The sequence below is a fragment of the Molossus molossus genome, unplaced genomic scaffold (genome assembly GCF_014108415.1).
Source record: "Molossus molossus isolate mMolMol1 unplaced genomic scaffold, mMolMol1.p scaffold_m16_p_16, whole genome shotgun sequence".
Classification (NCBI taxonomy): Eukaryota; Metazoa; Chordata; class Mammalia; order Chiroptera; family Molossidae; genus Molossus; species Molossus molossus.
This window is the reverse complement of record NW_023425351.1, coordinates 52,919,421-52,935,340: the sequence shown is the minus strand read 5'-3', so window position 1 is coordinate 52,935,340 and position 15,920 is coordinate 52,919,421. Positions and strand designations below refer to the sequence as shown.

The 15,920-nt window shown below is 35.3% G+C and overlaps 1 pseudogene; it reads right to left on the bottom strand.

The window, feature by feature from the left end:
- Positions 1-7,655: 7,655 nt before the first annotated feature.
- The window catches only part of LOC118631464, a 72,516-nt pseudogene continuing 64,251 nt past the window's right edge, over positions 7,656-15,920 (bottom strand).

Genomic DNA, 15,920 nt, shown 5'->3' with positions numbered 1-15,920 from the left:
TCTCCCTTCTGCTCTATCTGAATAAAAAATGGAAAAATGTCCTCAGGTGAGGATAAAAAAAAAAAAATTTTTTTAAAATAAAAAATTATCATACTATGTCTGTAGGAGAATGCAATGTTAGCATACTAAGTTCATTCTTAGACCACAATCCTATTGAGATAACATAATTCTAAATAATCCTTAATTTTTTTTATATCCTTAATCAAATCAACTTTATGGTTAAACAGAATATACTCATAGATATGAAGTCATCCAACAAAAATGATCACCGTACGTTGCAGGCAATCTGAAGTTCAATACCTATGCTGTAACTTTAAAGGTGTACTCATTTCCAGTAATCAACAATATTTTTAAGGACAAATTTGCTTTGGTTCACAGAGTAGAGTTTAATTCAGTGGTTGTGTGGAGACTCTGAAGTCAAATGCTTGGGTTTGAAGCCCAACTTTATCACTTATCAGCTGTGAGACTTCTAGGCAAATTACTTGGCCTTTCTGTACCACACTTAAATTTCCCCATTATACAATTAATAGAATAATACTACCTATATTATGGAATTTCTGTGAGAGTTCAATATACTAATTCTTGTAATGAGCTTCAAACAGCAAAAGACACAAAGTAGGCAGTTTACAAGTAATTACTATTGCTATAATTAGCATCCTCTGAGAAACAAGATTGTATCATGGGGAAGATACTTCATGTCAAGGTTCTGGCTCTTAGCACTACCCATAAGTCATATTATTTCCTGACAGGTAGTTTTCTTTTCCATTTAACTCTATACCTCTAACCAACCTTTCAATACTTTTCTACTTCCTGCTTCATTGAGTTGCCCCCTTTTAACCAAATTTCTTTTAGTTTTAGAGGATGGACTATCTTACTATTATATTTTAAAATTAAATTAATTTAAAATTTTTATTACCTTTTATCCTCTCTATACCCTCTTCCACCTCCACCCATCCCCTTCCACCCCAGCAATCACCACAGTGTTGTCCATGTCCATGAGTTCTCGCCCTTTTATTTTTGCTCAATCCCTCCAACCCTCACTCCCTTCCCCTGCCTCAGGCTATCTGCCTGCTCTCTATGAATCTGTCTGTACTTTGCTTGGTAGTTCAGTTTGTTCAATAAATTCCACGTATGAGTAAAATCATACTTGTCTTTCTCTCACTGGCTTATCTCACTTAGCACAATGTCCATCCATGCATTCACAAAGGGTGAAATTTTCTCTTTTTACAGCAGAAGACTATTCCATTGTGTAAATGCACCACAGTTTTTTTATCCACTTATCTACTGATGGACACGTGGACTGTTGCCAGATCTTAACTATTGTAAATAACGCTGCAATGAACAGAGGGATGCATATATTCTTTAGAATTAGTGTTTCATGTTTCTTCAGATAAATTCCCAAAAGAGGAATCACTCGGTCATAAAGCAGTTCCATTTTAAGTTTTTGAGGTAACTTCATGCTGCTTTCCACAGTGGCTGAACCAATCTGCAGTCCAACCAACAGTGCACACGGGTTCCCTTTTCTCCACATCCTGGCCCACACTTGTTTGTTTTCTTGATGACAGTCATTCCGACAGGTGTGAGGTGATACATCATTGTGGTTTTAATTTGCATTTCTCTGATGATTAGTGACTTTGAGCATCTTTTCATGTCTCTTGGTCATTTGTATGTCCTGTTTGGAGAAGTGTCTATTCATATCTTTTGCTTATTTTAATTGGATTATTTGTTTGTTTTTTTCTTGGTGTTGAGTTTTATAAGTTCTTTATAAATTTTGGAAATGAATCTCGTATCAGATGTATCATTGGAGAATGCGTTCTCCCATTCAGTGGTTTGTCTTTCCATTCTGTTGATGGTTTCCTTTGCTGTGCGAAAACTCTTTAGTTTGATGTCCCATTTGTTCATTTTTTTCTTTTGTTTCCCTTGCCTGAGGAGATATAGCAGAAAAATATTGCTGGACTATCTTATTGTTGAAGGGTACATTTCCACATACCTTTTCCTGGTCTTTGCTTCTTAGTCATTTGCCTTCAGTACTTTTTATGTCTTTATACTGTTTCTCTCATTTACTTTATATCCTTAACCCATACACATATTCAGGTACCATCATTCATAACCATCTTCCTTCAAACCTCCCATGACCTTATATCACCTGTCAACATTATTCAGTTTCCCATTTCCTGCTTCTAACTAGTGTTTCCAAAGATTATACCCTAACTGCACTCTCCACAGCCTTACATTCCATTCTTGTTTTTATCTCTGATATTTCTCTGGAAAATTTACTATTAACAATAGTCACAACATCCACCTAGCTATAAGCATTCAGCTAGTATCAGCTTTCTTCTTTTACGTCACAGCCAAATTATAAAATGTCACATTTATTCTTACACCTCTACTTCCTGAATTCCCTGACCCCAAATACTTCTGGTCTTTATACGTTTGTGCATAATAATTTTCTGATGTCTCCTTTATAGGCTGTTATTTCTTTTTTCTGTCACTTACATACTACTTGATGGGTTGTCTGAACAACAAAGTTTAGGAGCAATCCCTACAGGTAGCCAGACAACAATATGATGAACGACATCTTATGCTCTCTACTTGGCTTTAAAATGCAAAATGTAGCCACTTGAACATCTATCTTAGTAGCCACTGCTAATAGTGAACAAAAGACCTATTGCACTTCTATAGAGGTTCTTATTCCATGTGCCCAAGAAACAGTATGTACACTGCCCAAGATGCTGGATTTGAAAGCAGGGATGACTAGGTTGGACATCTGGCAAGTGAATTACAAGCAGAAGTTTAGGTACTGTCATCACTTTTTCAGGCTGTTTTCTCCCGTGGTAGCTGCTGTGCATGCAAACTGCATCATGAGATTCTATCCAGTGCATACATATTCTAAAAATAATGTTTCACCATTTTTTCAAATGTTTCATATTATAGCCCTTAGAATTATTACTAGAAATAACAATATTATACTTGCAATGAAAGAAAAGAGTGATATGTAGATTCTTTAAATATAAATTGTATCACCTTAGAATGGCTGTAAAAATGGCTTTAATACTTTTATAACCTAGTATAAAACAAAAATAAGTCTCATCAATGGTAATTCTCAAGGTATTCAGGAAACTTAACAAAACAAATCTAGAAAAACAATTGTGTGAATCCTATTTCAGCTTCATAAGTAATATAAAGTTATGTTATTGCCAGAAAATATGCTTAGTAGAAATGTGAAAAGTTTTATTTGGACATTTATACACATTTTATTTTAATCGCTATTCTATCACTTTACATTTATCATAGCCTTATAGTATAGAGACAATTTAATTGACTTACTCACCAGTTCCATATAGATGCCCCCACATTCTCTAAAATTTATTAGCCAGTACAGTACCTAAAGCATAATTTTATGTGCATACAATGTTGTGAAATTTGGAGAATACTATCCAAGAAAATGGAATGACAAATAATATTTAGTGATTACCCATTGCTTTCAGCCATACATGTAAAAGTGATAATCTTCTGAATGTTCCCTTTAGCAGGTATGCTTACTTAAAAAATTAGGACCCCTGACAGAAAGGTTATGTCCATTGCTGATGGCCTATAGGAAGGAATTACAGGACGGTCTATCTAGAAAAGTACAGAGGTGATCTGAAATTTTGAGTTACTTTTCTCCAGTCTGAAATTGTGGAAAGTTCAATCAAATTAATTTTGACCCATTTTTTTTCCCCCTGTAAGCCATGGAGACATATATAGCCAAATGGAAAACTATATTTTTAAAACAGTGATAAGGAAGGAATTTTCAGGTTTTAATATTTGTGTTTCTCCTTGAAAGTACACACACAGCTTGCACATATCGAAAGAGCACAGTTACATATATGTGGGTGAGCGCCGAGTTCTTAATCATTTAGTTCCATTCATCTTCCTTCCCCATCTTGTAAGGGTAATTGCACCCTCCCATTACACAAACCAAGATACTTGCATCCTATTGACTCCTATTTGTTTTTGTATTTTTTCCCCCTCTTTATGAGGGTAGAGCTCCAGTTTCCTACCTGTCAATCCTAGACTTTTTTCACATTTTCTAGCTGCCAGGTATGTGCTCTTGGCCAAAATCAAACCTGCAACCCTTTGGTCCATAGGCTGATGCTCTACCTACTGAGCCAAACCGGCCAGGGCTCCCCTTTTGTAAAATGACTGTGCTGGACTAGATGGCTTCTTCTCTAAATATTCCTCTCTGCCCTTGGAGGCCCTTTGCCTAGTGAATCTCCGAGATGACCCCTGTAGCTGTCAGAAAATCTCTGGTTTTCCTGCCAATATCTGCATCTATTTTTCCTTTCCTTCGGCTGGAGAAAGTTTTGTACCTGCATCAAAAGAACCAGTGTTATAAGCAAGTTTCTTGTGCAACCTCTGTTTGCACGTTTTAGTTTTCTCAGCTGAAAACATGTGGACAATAATACCTGTTTGGCCTACCTCACAGTTGTTGTAAAAATTACGTGATTTGTAATGTGGGTATGAATTATGAATTTTTTAAGGAGGAGAGGGAGAGAAAGAAGGAAAAAAAAGGTTGTGTTATAGCTGTAGCACAAAGTGTCAGCACTGTGTTCAAACCAAGATGCTTCATATCATATTTATTCCTCTCTTTCACTTACATTTAACATGCAATTTAGCAAAAATGCTAAGGACCTCACCTTTGGAATATATCCAAAATCATATATTGTCTACTCCAGCCCTAATCCAGCAGCTCTCACACGTGATTATGTGTCTCTTAGATTACTACAGTTTACTGCAATGGTTTCTCAACAGGTCTTCTAGTTATTTTCTTATTCCCTTGCTGTCTATTTTTTTGTTTTTTTTTATTTTTCAATTATAGTTTACATTCATTATTATTCTGTATTAGTTTTAGATGTATAGCACAGTGGTTACAAAATCATGTACTTTATAGAGTGGTCTCCCTGATATTTCAAGCACCCACCTGGCCCCATAATTAGTTATTAGGATGTTATTTCATATGTGTTTACAGTCTATTATTTTAACAAACAAAACCAAGATGATTGTAAATTTAAGTCATATCATGTCATTTTCTGCTAAAATCCCTGTGTTTTCCATTTTACTCAGATTAAAAGTAAATGTCAAAATATTAATAATGGTCTTTAAGATCCAGGAATGATGTGCCCTTTATTAGTTCAGGTCTTCTAGAGAAACAGAACTGATATAAGATAGTTATATATACCAAATGGTGTTTATTAGAAAAATTGGCTCACACAATTATGGAGCTTGAGATATCCCATGTCCTGCTGTTTGTTGGATACCCAGGAAAGTGAGTGGTGTAGTTCAGTTGGAGTTCAAAGGCCTGATGATGTAGATTCCAGTCCAGGACTAAGCCTGAGATCCAAGAGCATGAGGAGCAGGTGAAGATCAATGTCCCAGCTCAAATAACCCAGCAGGAAAGGCAAACTTCTTCCTCTCTCTACTTTTTTGTTCTATTCATGTTCTCAGTGGATTGGATGATGTCTGCCTAATTGGGGAGGGTAAATCACTTTACTGAGTCCACCAATTCAAAAGCTACTTTGATCTGGAAACATCCCTGCAAAAACACCTAGAAATAATGTTTAGTCAGATATCTGGGAACCCTGTGATCCACTCAAGTTGACACATAAAATTAACCATCAAAACCCCTTTTCATTAACCCTGTGACATCTTAATTAATATACCATTTTTGCTCACAATGTATCAACTGCCCTGGGTGAAGTTTCCTGAAGATACAAGTAAACAACCACATTAGGGATTTTTCTTAATTATTTATCTTTGCCTAGAATATTTTTTTCTATATATCCATTTAGCTTATAGCTTGACCTCTTTCAAATCTTTGTTCAAATGTCACTTTGTTACTGAGACATGTTTAATACTCAATCTTAACAAATTGCCAACATTTCAGTTATTTTTGTGGCTCTTATTACCTCTGTCATACTAAATAATTTATTAAAATAAAATTTATTTTATAGATATGCTTACTGTTTAATGTCTGTCCCTTTCACTAGGGGTAAGTACCATGAAGAGAGGGATTTTATTTGATGTTTTACTCACTGGTGGATCCCAAGCTCATAGAAAAGCTGGTGTAGAGTAGCTGTTTGTAAGTTTTTATTGAATAAATATGGATTCCTTCAGCTGCTGTTTCTACAATTTTAGTCACTTCTTTGCTATAACTCTTCTGTCACAAATAGTTTAAGAATCCTGGAAATTTGATGTCTTTGCATTTATAGAAGAAAAAAAATCAACCTCTCAGTTCATTATTCGCCTTAAACTGTCATGTAGTCACATCCGATTTGACCATGAGGCAAGTTACAACCTGAATAAATAGGTCATAGAGGGAAAAGATATTTTCCCTGATGTACTGAGTGAAAATTGATGAAAGGAGTGTCCAATGTTTAATCATTTAAGACATATTTACCAGAGCATATATATGTTATACGCTGTTCAGCAATGCATATTAGTAAAATCTATACAATTAGATGATGGGAAAGCCAGTATTGGAGCTCAGGTCTTCCTGGATCCAGACCGAGAGATTCTTACCCTCCAGACTGCATTATCTACCTTATTTACTGTGCTTGATGAATGAATGTATGGTTCAGCCATGCTACCCTCTCTACATTGTCTGTCCCTATGAAACCTATGATGTCAGTGTGGTCAGTCACATGTCAGGTTCATAGAAAAAAAGAACTTAATCTTTAATAACTGTGTAACTGCAAGGCTTAATAAGCTCTAGGTATTTTAATAGATTTAATAGACTTTCTTCTTGAGACCAATTTACATTTTTTGTATTTTAAGCAAATTAATTGAAGTACAGTGTCATAACTTCTGAAATCTGACTAAAAATCCAGACAAGACAGAGTGTTCACGGATGCTTATGTTAATATGTTATGAAAATAAGTATTTTATATGATTAACTGAATTTCTATGCAATTAAACAGAATTTTGACATAGATAGACTCCAGGTAATTCTTGGTGAGGAGAGTTGTCAGCCGTAAAAGGTACTTAATCTCAGCAAGCAGTCTGTGTCCAACAGAGGCAGAGCAGAACTGGCCAGCACTTCTGTCCAGCCCTGGAGGCTCTTCATCTCTGTGGTTCTGAGAGTTTCTTCCTCACTAAAGGACACCTAGATGCCTGGATCAGGTTAACCTTTTTTTCCCCTTAAGGTAGCACCAGTAAGGACTGACTGGTGAGAGCCCAGCAGCACCAGGTAAATCAAGCAGACCAAAAACAGCATGAAAAGTCCTGGACTTTACATTGCCATTAAAAACACTGTGAACAAAACTATGCCAGAACATGCATGCTAAACCAAAACAGGATGCCTGCCTGCTATATAAAACACTGAAACAGGGCCAAATGTCCAGGATATAATTAGAAAGACTTCATCATATCCAGAATCAGGATGATCAAAACTTAGTAGAGAAGGACAGTTAATATACATTGACACTTAAAATGAATCAGATGTTTGATTTATCTGACAAGAATTTTAAAGCAGTTTTCATGAAAGTGCTTCAACATTTTCTTATTTATTTAATTTAAATTTTTTTTATTACATATTACATAATACACTGCATAACCTTCTAGCAGGGGTAGATGAACATAACTGAGTTATTTTTCATCAACAGGAAAATGCTTCCTTAATCAATGTTCTCCAAACCCTTTGACACATAGTAACGATTAACTCTGGAGACCCATTTATCTCTTTCCATCAAAGTCCATTGATAAGAATAATATGCAAGCCTTTTTTCCTTGCCCCATTACTGAACCTGTGGAGGTGCGCAGTGGCAATTCCGGGGATAAGTAAGCACACAATGTGACGGCGAGCCCGGGGAGAATCTGGCCACATTGGGCAAGGTTACCAAGACCAGAAAAATACCGTCCATGTCCTTAAAAGTGACTGACTTTGACCCCTTCCCCCAACATTTTCTTAAAACAAAGTAGAAAAGTATTCATAAAGACATAAAATTTATAAACATTACAAAATAAAAATCATAGAACTAAAAATAAATAATTCAAACTAAATTATATAGAACTAAAAATTAAAAAAAAAAAAAACATTTGCTAGATGAGCTTAATAGTAAAATAGAGATGACAGAGGATAAAATGAGAGAACTCAAGGACAGATCAATAGAATATATCCAATCGGAACAACAAAGAGACCTAGACAGACAGACAGACAGACAGAAAGAAAGAAAGAAAGAAAGAAAGAAAGAAAGAAAGAAAGAAAGAAAGAAAGAAAGAAGAGAAAGAAGAGAAAGAAGAGAAAGAAGAGAAAGAAAATAAAGAAGAGAAAAGAGAAAAGAAAAGAAAGAAAGGGGAGGGGAGGGAAGGGGAGGGGACGGGAGGGGAGGGGAGGAAAGAGACAATAAGAGACACCGGGACTTCTTGGAAGATAACAAAAGAGTCAACATTTATACACTTGAAGACCCAGAAAGACTGGAGAAAGAGAATGAATCTGGAAGAGTACTCATAGAAATAATGGTTGAATATTTTACAAATATGGTGAAATATACAAACTTACAGATTCAAAAGTTGACTATATCCCAAACAGTTAACACCCAATGCATATCAATAATATAATAATTACATTTTAAAAAATTTGAAGGTACTGAGAAAGAACTGATGTAGTACCCACAAGGGAATACTAATTCTGATGACAGTTTTCTCGTCTGTGGCCATAGAGACCAGAGGAAAGCCTTATAAAATTTTCAAGTGTTGAAAGTATAGAACTGTCAGCTGTTAATTCCAAAACCATCAAAACTATCCTTCAGAAATAAAAAGTAAATAAAACATCATCAGACAAAGGAAAACTAAATAGATTCGTTACCAGCAGACCTTTCCTTAAAAATTGGCTAAAGGAAGTTACTGACATGAAAGGTATTGATAAAAGAATGTTTTAGCATCAGGAAGGGAAAACAATAGAAAGAGCAGAAATATATGTACATATAATCTATAGTTTTTTCCTCATAAGCTTTCTAAATTATGGGGCCAGTGAAGGGACCTAAATAGAAGTTAAGCTTTAAACTTTCACACTTGATCCAACATATTGATATCAGCAGATTGCAGTAAATCAAATGTAAATATATATACACATATATATCTAAGTTTATCTTTATTGTTGAAATTACTACAGCTGTCCCTCCTTTCCACCCTCTCCCCCCCATTGACACCCTCCTCCAAGCACCGCCCCCCACCTTCACTGCACTGTTGTCTGTGTCCATTGGTTATACATATATGGATATAAATATATAAATTCTTTGGTTTATCTCTTCCCACCTTCTCACCCTCCTTCACTCAGGGCACATACCGGAGTTTCAGATGGGATCCCTCACTGGTTGGGGCACATGCAGGAGGCAGCTGATCCATCTCTCTCTCTCCCCACCCCCTTCCTTTCTCTGAAAAATCCATTAAAAATATTTTGCAAATATGTATCTTTATATACCCAGAGAATCCAGTAAGGAAAATATACAAGAAGATATATTCACAAATGTAAAAAGTGTTAAGTGACTTGAGAAGCCAAGAAAAGAGGAACAAAAGTAAAAGAAGCAGAAGAAACAGAAAACAAATAATGAAATGACAGATTTAAAAGGTAACAATAGCCCTGGCTGGTTTGGCTCAGCGGTTAGAGCGTCCACCTGCCGACTGGAGAGTCTCGGGTTCAGTTCCTGCGTTCAGTTCCCGCTAAGGGCACATATCTCAGTCGCAGTTTGTCCCCAGCCCCAGTTGGGGTCGTGTGGGTGGCAACCACTCGATGTGTCTCTCTCACATCGATGTTTTTCTCTCTCTCCCTCTTCCTTCCTCTCTCCCTCCTGCTCTATCTGAAGATAAATGCAAAAATGTCCTCTGGTGAGGATAAAAAAATAAATAAATAAAAGGTAACAGTAATTGTCTTAATTATAAATGGTCTAAATATCCAATCAAAGAGTGATTGGCAGAGTGGAGAAAAAATGTGACCATGTGTAATGTAAGAGACTCACCTCAAATAGCAAAAGTAGATTCAAAGCAAAACGATGAAAAAAAAATGTACCATCAAATATTAAGTTAATAAATGCAAGAATGGGTATACTACTGTCCAAAGAAATAGACTTCAGAGCACGTAAAATTACTAGAGACAAAAAGGGGCAATGTATGCTGATAAAGTGATCAATTCACCATGAAGATACAAAGATTCCAATTGTGTTTTCACCAAACAACAGAGACTCAAAATACATGAATAAAAATGATAAGCTAGAAATACACAAATACACAGTTTAGTTGAAGAATTCACACAATATGTTCTCATTCTTTTTCAAGTTCTAAAACTTATTAGGCTTCTCATATTGGCATGGTTTTAGTTTATGAAAGTGCTATCAGTAATCCTGATCAGTCACTGAAATTTCTGCATAGCTTAAGTGTGTATGAACTATTTCTAAACAAGATTAATTGAAGAATGGTTTGTCTATAAATATTGCCCAGAATGCACTTAATAAAAATTTAGGATTATCACTTATATTAATACTCCATTGATTTTATTGATTAAATGATAATTGAAAATTACTGACAGACTGAAATAGGCTTTATAAATACAAAATAATAATTGTGATAATAAAGTTTAAGTGATTGAGCTATACAAACAAGTGCAGCAGTATAATAAAGAGGTTTTTTTGTTTGTTTTTTTATGGGGGACAAGGTTGGAAGCATGTATTTGTAATAAGGAAATTTTAATTATAGCCTTCATAATAAAAATAATTATCCTCTAACATTTGAAATCTAAATTAGAAAATTAAAGAAAAAATAAAACAATATTGAGCCAAAATACCCCAAGAGACACCAAATTAAAGTTTTAAACTATACAAAAACTATAAAACAAGTAAAAAATTGTGCCAAATTATTCAGCAAACAATTTTTTATTGAAAAATTTTCAGAGAAATATAGGGAACATATTTTGCATATGGATATAAAGATGTACATTAAAATTATATCTTACAGGAATTTTTAAAGTTTTGTTACTATGTAATTATATACTATACAATTTACCCATTTAAAGTGTACACATCAGTGTTTTTAAAAATATATTCATAGTTGTACAAGCATCACCACATTCTAATTCTGGAATATTTTCATCCCCTCTAGAAGAAACCCAGTACCGATCAGTAGTAACTGTTTATCACTACCACCCATCTCTCCACCTCCCCAAATACTCCCTGTTTTAGTGACCATAAATTTATGTTCCTTCTATATGTAGATTTACCTATTCTTGACAGTTTATGTAAGTTAAATCATATAATATGTGTTTTTTGGTGAATAACTTCTTTCATTTAGCATAATGTTTTCACAGTTTATGTTTCACAGTTTCACTGTTTATTTGTACTCTATTCTTTATATTGACAACTAATATACCATTTTTGAATATGTGACAGTTTATTTATCCATTTATCATGGGTAGATTTTTGTGGTGGGGAGAGGTGTTTCCACTTTTTGCCTTTATAAATAATACTGTTATGAACACATTTGTTTAAAAGATTTTAGGTGGACATACATTCTCCTATTTTTTTAGTATATACCTAGGAGTAGGCTCTATGCTTAAGGTTTTGAGGAATTGTCAAATAAATTTCCAAAACAGCTGCACCATGGACAGTTTCATCAGCAACATATGAGGGTTCCAATTTCTCTACATTTTGTCTTTATTATTATTATTATTATTATTGACACCCTAGTGGTTGCGAAGTGGCATTTTATTGTGATTTAGATTTGCATTTCTCTAATGGTTTTTTTTTGTGTGTGTGTGTGTGTATCCTCAGCAGCCCACAAAGCATCACCCCTTCTTAGGAAACCTGTGTTTTTTTAAAACATTTTTTAAAGACATTTTTTTGCATTTATCTTCAGATAGGGAGAGAGGGAGGAAGAAAGAGAGAGAAACTTTGATGCAAGAGAGACACATCGAGTGGCTACCACCTACCCGACCCCAACCAGGGCGGGGACAAACTGCAACAGAGGTACATGCCTTTAGTGGGAACCGAACCCAGGGCTCTCTGGTTGCAGGCCAAGCTCCAACCGCTGAGCCAAACCAGCCAGGGCTCTACTGGTTATTTTTATATTGCTCAAATGTGCTTGTTCTATGTATAGGATTGATGTTTTGAAAGAAGGACATTTTTATCATGTCCACATAGCGTGAAAGAGTAAGTATGATGACAAGGAAAAAGAGCTGTATGTTTGGTAATAAATTATTGTTTCAAGTTTGGGGAAATCTAATTAACCATTCCTCTAAAGACACCATTTGCGTCTTTTTAGCTAATTAAGATGTGTCAGAGGAAGACAGTATTCTTTTCATATTTTATCTCATAATATGAACTGAAACATGTAGATTACCAGGTGCATCATTTATAGATAGGAAACTAAAAGTCTAAAAGAATCGTAAAAATGACAAAATAATAATGGTAGATGTCCTCTATAGTCTAATATATTTCCAGAACACTTTTCTGTATCTTTATTAAATTTAAATTTATATAAGTTGTTTGTTGGAGAAATAACTGTTCAGGTTTAAGAGGAAAAGGAGTAGGAATCAGTAGGTAAAGCTTTCAGACCATGATATAAGTCTGATACCGGTTAAAGGAGAGGAGTAAGGAAGAATAATTAGGTACAAGAAGCCTTAAACTGCAGTGCAGCTCTGAAAAAAAATTTTGGCGAGGACCCTGGAAAGCCTCAAAGCAAAGACTGTCCATTAGGGAAGTTCCATGATGTGCATGAATTAACCAGCTCTAGTACCTCATTCAGTCACTGCCTGGGAAGCATCCTCAAAATAGTGTAACCTTGGCATGTTTATCAATGGCAGATTTCATAGGTGCATCAGCAGAGGCAGTTTCCCTCTTCAATGGAGATCTGAGGGACATGTATCGATGGCTCCCATAGTTCACCTCTTGCGTATAACAGGTCCACTTCTCCATCTGTATTTGACAAGCAGTTCTTCCATGGTTTCCACGTGAAACTTCTGAGGAGTTTAGTTGGATACATGGCAGTTGGTCTCAGGGCCACAATTGGTACTCACTTTCTTTTCCTCCACTCTCCATTCTAAGTTTTCTTCGTGCACATTTTTATTTCTGTGGTTCTGTTAATCTGGCACTATGACCCAAATGTTTGTTCCTATGGGGTCTGACAATCTGGTATTAAAAATCTTCTCATGGGGAAGAGTGTCATTGCACATGCTCATTGTTATTTACAATTTGGCAAGGTGACACCAAGCGCTGTCCACATAGGGATTCAATATTCCTTGTGCTCCCATTGTATATGTTTAAACAAAGCCCCACCTTCTTCTGTTAATCAGGATAAAATGTTCCTGCCAGATTCTGAGTTTTGCTTCTCCTTTGCTGGTCTCTGGAATAGGCATTCAAAAAGTCCAGGTGGCGGCTGTAGTAGGTAATTCATTAGGACCTTACTGTGTCTCCTGGCAAGAGTGGCCCTTACTTTGGGACCAGCTCCTCTGTCCCTTTTAGAGGGTTGAGTGGAAAGGTTGGAAACACAAAGCACCCCTGTGGGTCATTGAAACTAATGGCAATTGGAGATACTCTTGCTTTCACTCCGTGGTTCCTAGACCATGTATTCTGCCTCCTTTGATCTTCAGTCATCTTCTGTATTTTGATGCCATGTTATGGTATCCTATCTGCAATTTAAGACACCCAGTTAATCTTTGTGAGCCATCTAGATGTCACATGATTTTACGAAAACTTCTAATTTCTGTGGTAATGTTTCTGGATACACCTAACTGCCTAGCACTCACTTGCATATCTAAGGTAAACTGAGAAATGTTGTAGCCTTTAGCTAGTTTAAGTGTAGGGTCTTGGGAGATAGCTACATGCTCAGAGTGTCTGAGTGCAGCACAGCCACAAGAAGAAACTGAGCTTTAGTAGAAAAGAAGGATATGGAAACTGGAAACTGCTGTTGAAATTGCTGCGTGATGTAAATTAAGAACAAAAAAATAAATATGAATTGCGTCAGTGAAATTATTAAGTACTTTGACTTTGAAATGACCATCATCAAGTATCATTTATATAAGGATAACATCTCCCCATTTGAATATTTGCCTTTTGTTTGTTATTCAAAGTCAGTCTTTTATATAGCAAATGTGATTATTACTCCACTTTTATTTTATTTTTTTTATCCTCACCCGAGGACATTTTTCCATTTTTTGTTCAGGTAGAGCGGGAGGGAGAGAGAGGAACAGAGAGAGAGAGAAACATCGATGCGAAAGGGACACATCGAGTGGCTGCCACCCGCACAACCGACCAGGGCCGGGGACAAACTGCAACCGAGGTACGCGCCCTTAGCGGGAACCGAACCCGGGTCTCTCAGGACCGCAGGCCGATGCTCTAACCGCTGAGCCAAACCGGCCAGGGCTATTACTCCACTTTTAAAACCATCCATTGCATTCTACTGACTCTAGTCCACCTAGCTGGATGTGCTATGACAGGCATTCATTATCTGAGTTGTAAATGATGAAGTTTTTAAAATCTTTTTATTTCAAAGACTCTGCATGATCTTGCCTGTGTTTACTTCTCCAGTTTTAAATTCTTTCTCCCAGCCATTCTGAACTTAGATCTTCTGCTTACAATTTCACAATCCTCTACCCAGAAAATACATGAGATTGAAGTCACAAGGACCAATAATACCTCTCCACCTCTAAAGAACAAGTAGTTTTTCTTGACTTTCACTTTTCTCATTTCAGTAATGGAAAATTTTTACCTGCGTTTTAGGCAATGAGCTCTACAATTATAAGTTTTATTTTTTTAAAGCAATTTATAATATATGCTCTAGACAGCAAGTACAATTTCATTGACAATATTTTAAAAGGAAATTTTGGTGGGTTTATTTGTTCGTTTTGCTGCATTGCAGGTAATAGTAAATCTTTCATTTGTTACATAATTTGTTTTATGTGTACATATATTTGCATATATTCTGAAAATGAATGAACCACAACACATTTCATATAGTTAAGTATTTCAATTTTCAAACTTCTTTTGAGGCAGTTCAAGACATTGTGGAACTCTATAATGATGATGAAGCATTTTATTATTTTTAAATATATTGCAGAAGTAAGCGTACAGCAACTGGGTAAGTGCAGTAGGTAGATTACTATAGATGACTTTCTCAGTGGTTGCTGGTAGGGAAGTGACTGACAAATTTTTATATATAATCACTTATTTAAAATGTTATTTTGAATACCTAGTTAAACTATAAGCATATTAATATGCCTTAATTATCTATTTTAGTAGTAGATGCTCTTAGATTTCACATATACATGGGTAATGTATAATAATGACTTAATCTTCACTTTTGTTGTTTATGTTGATAATTTTATATTCTGAAGCTATACTTTTCAGGCTAAAAGGGAAAGAATATTTTCAGTAGATGGAAACTTTCAGAATCTTTCGAATCACACTAAGTAAATAAGTGTCTACATTACCCTGTTTTCATTTTCCAAGAAACATAGGAAGGAAAAGCACCCTTTTATTAGTCAGATGCTCTTATTAGGAGCTCTATCCTATGGCAAATAGTTAAGAATCTCTGTGCCCTTAATTGCCAAAGGGAAATGGATCCATTATACCTCTAAAATGATAAGTTCTAAAGACTTCATTATTAGAGAAGAGAAAGCACTGGTATTATTGATCTATATACATAATTCTCAGTAAAATCAGGATTATGGAAAATAAAGTAAGCATCTTAATTATTATATATGTAATTGATGTTCTTTACAGTAAGGAAAAAAGTACTCAATTCAAAAGATTTAGAAGCAATGTAAATTTTATGAAATTCATGTATATTATATGCATTTGATTAATTCATATATTTTATTAGCATTACATCTTGATCAACTTCTAAGTATAAAATGTCAAAAAAGAGGTGATTGGTAATGTGACTGATTGAGTTTT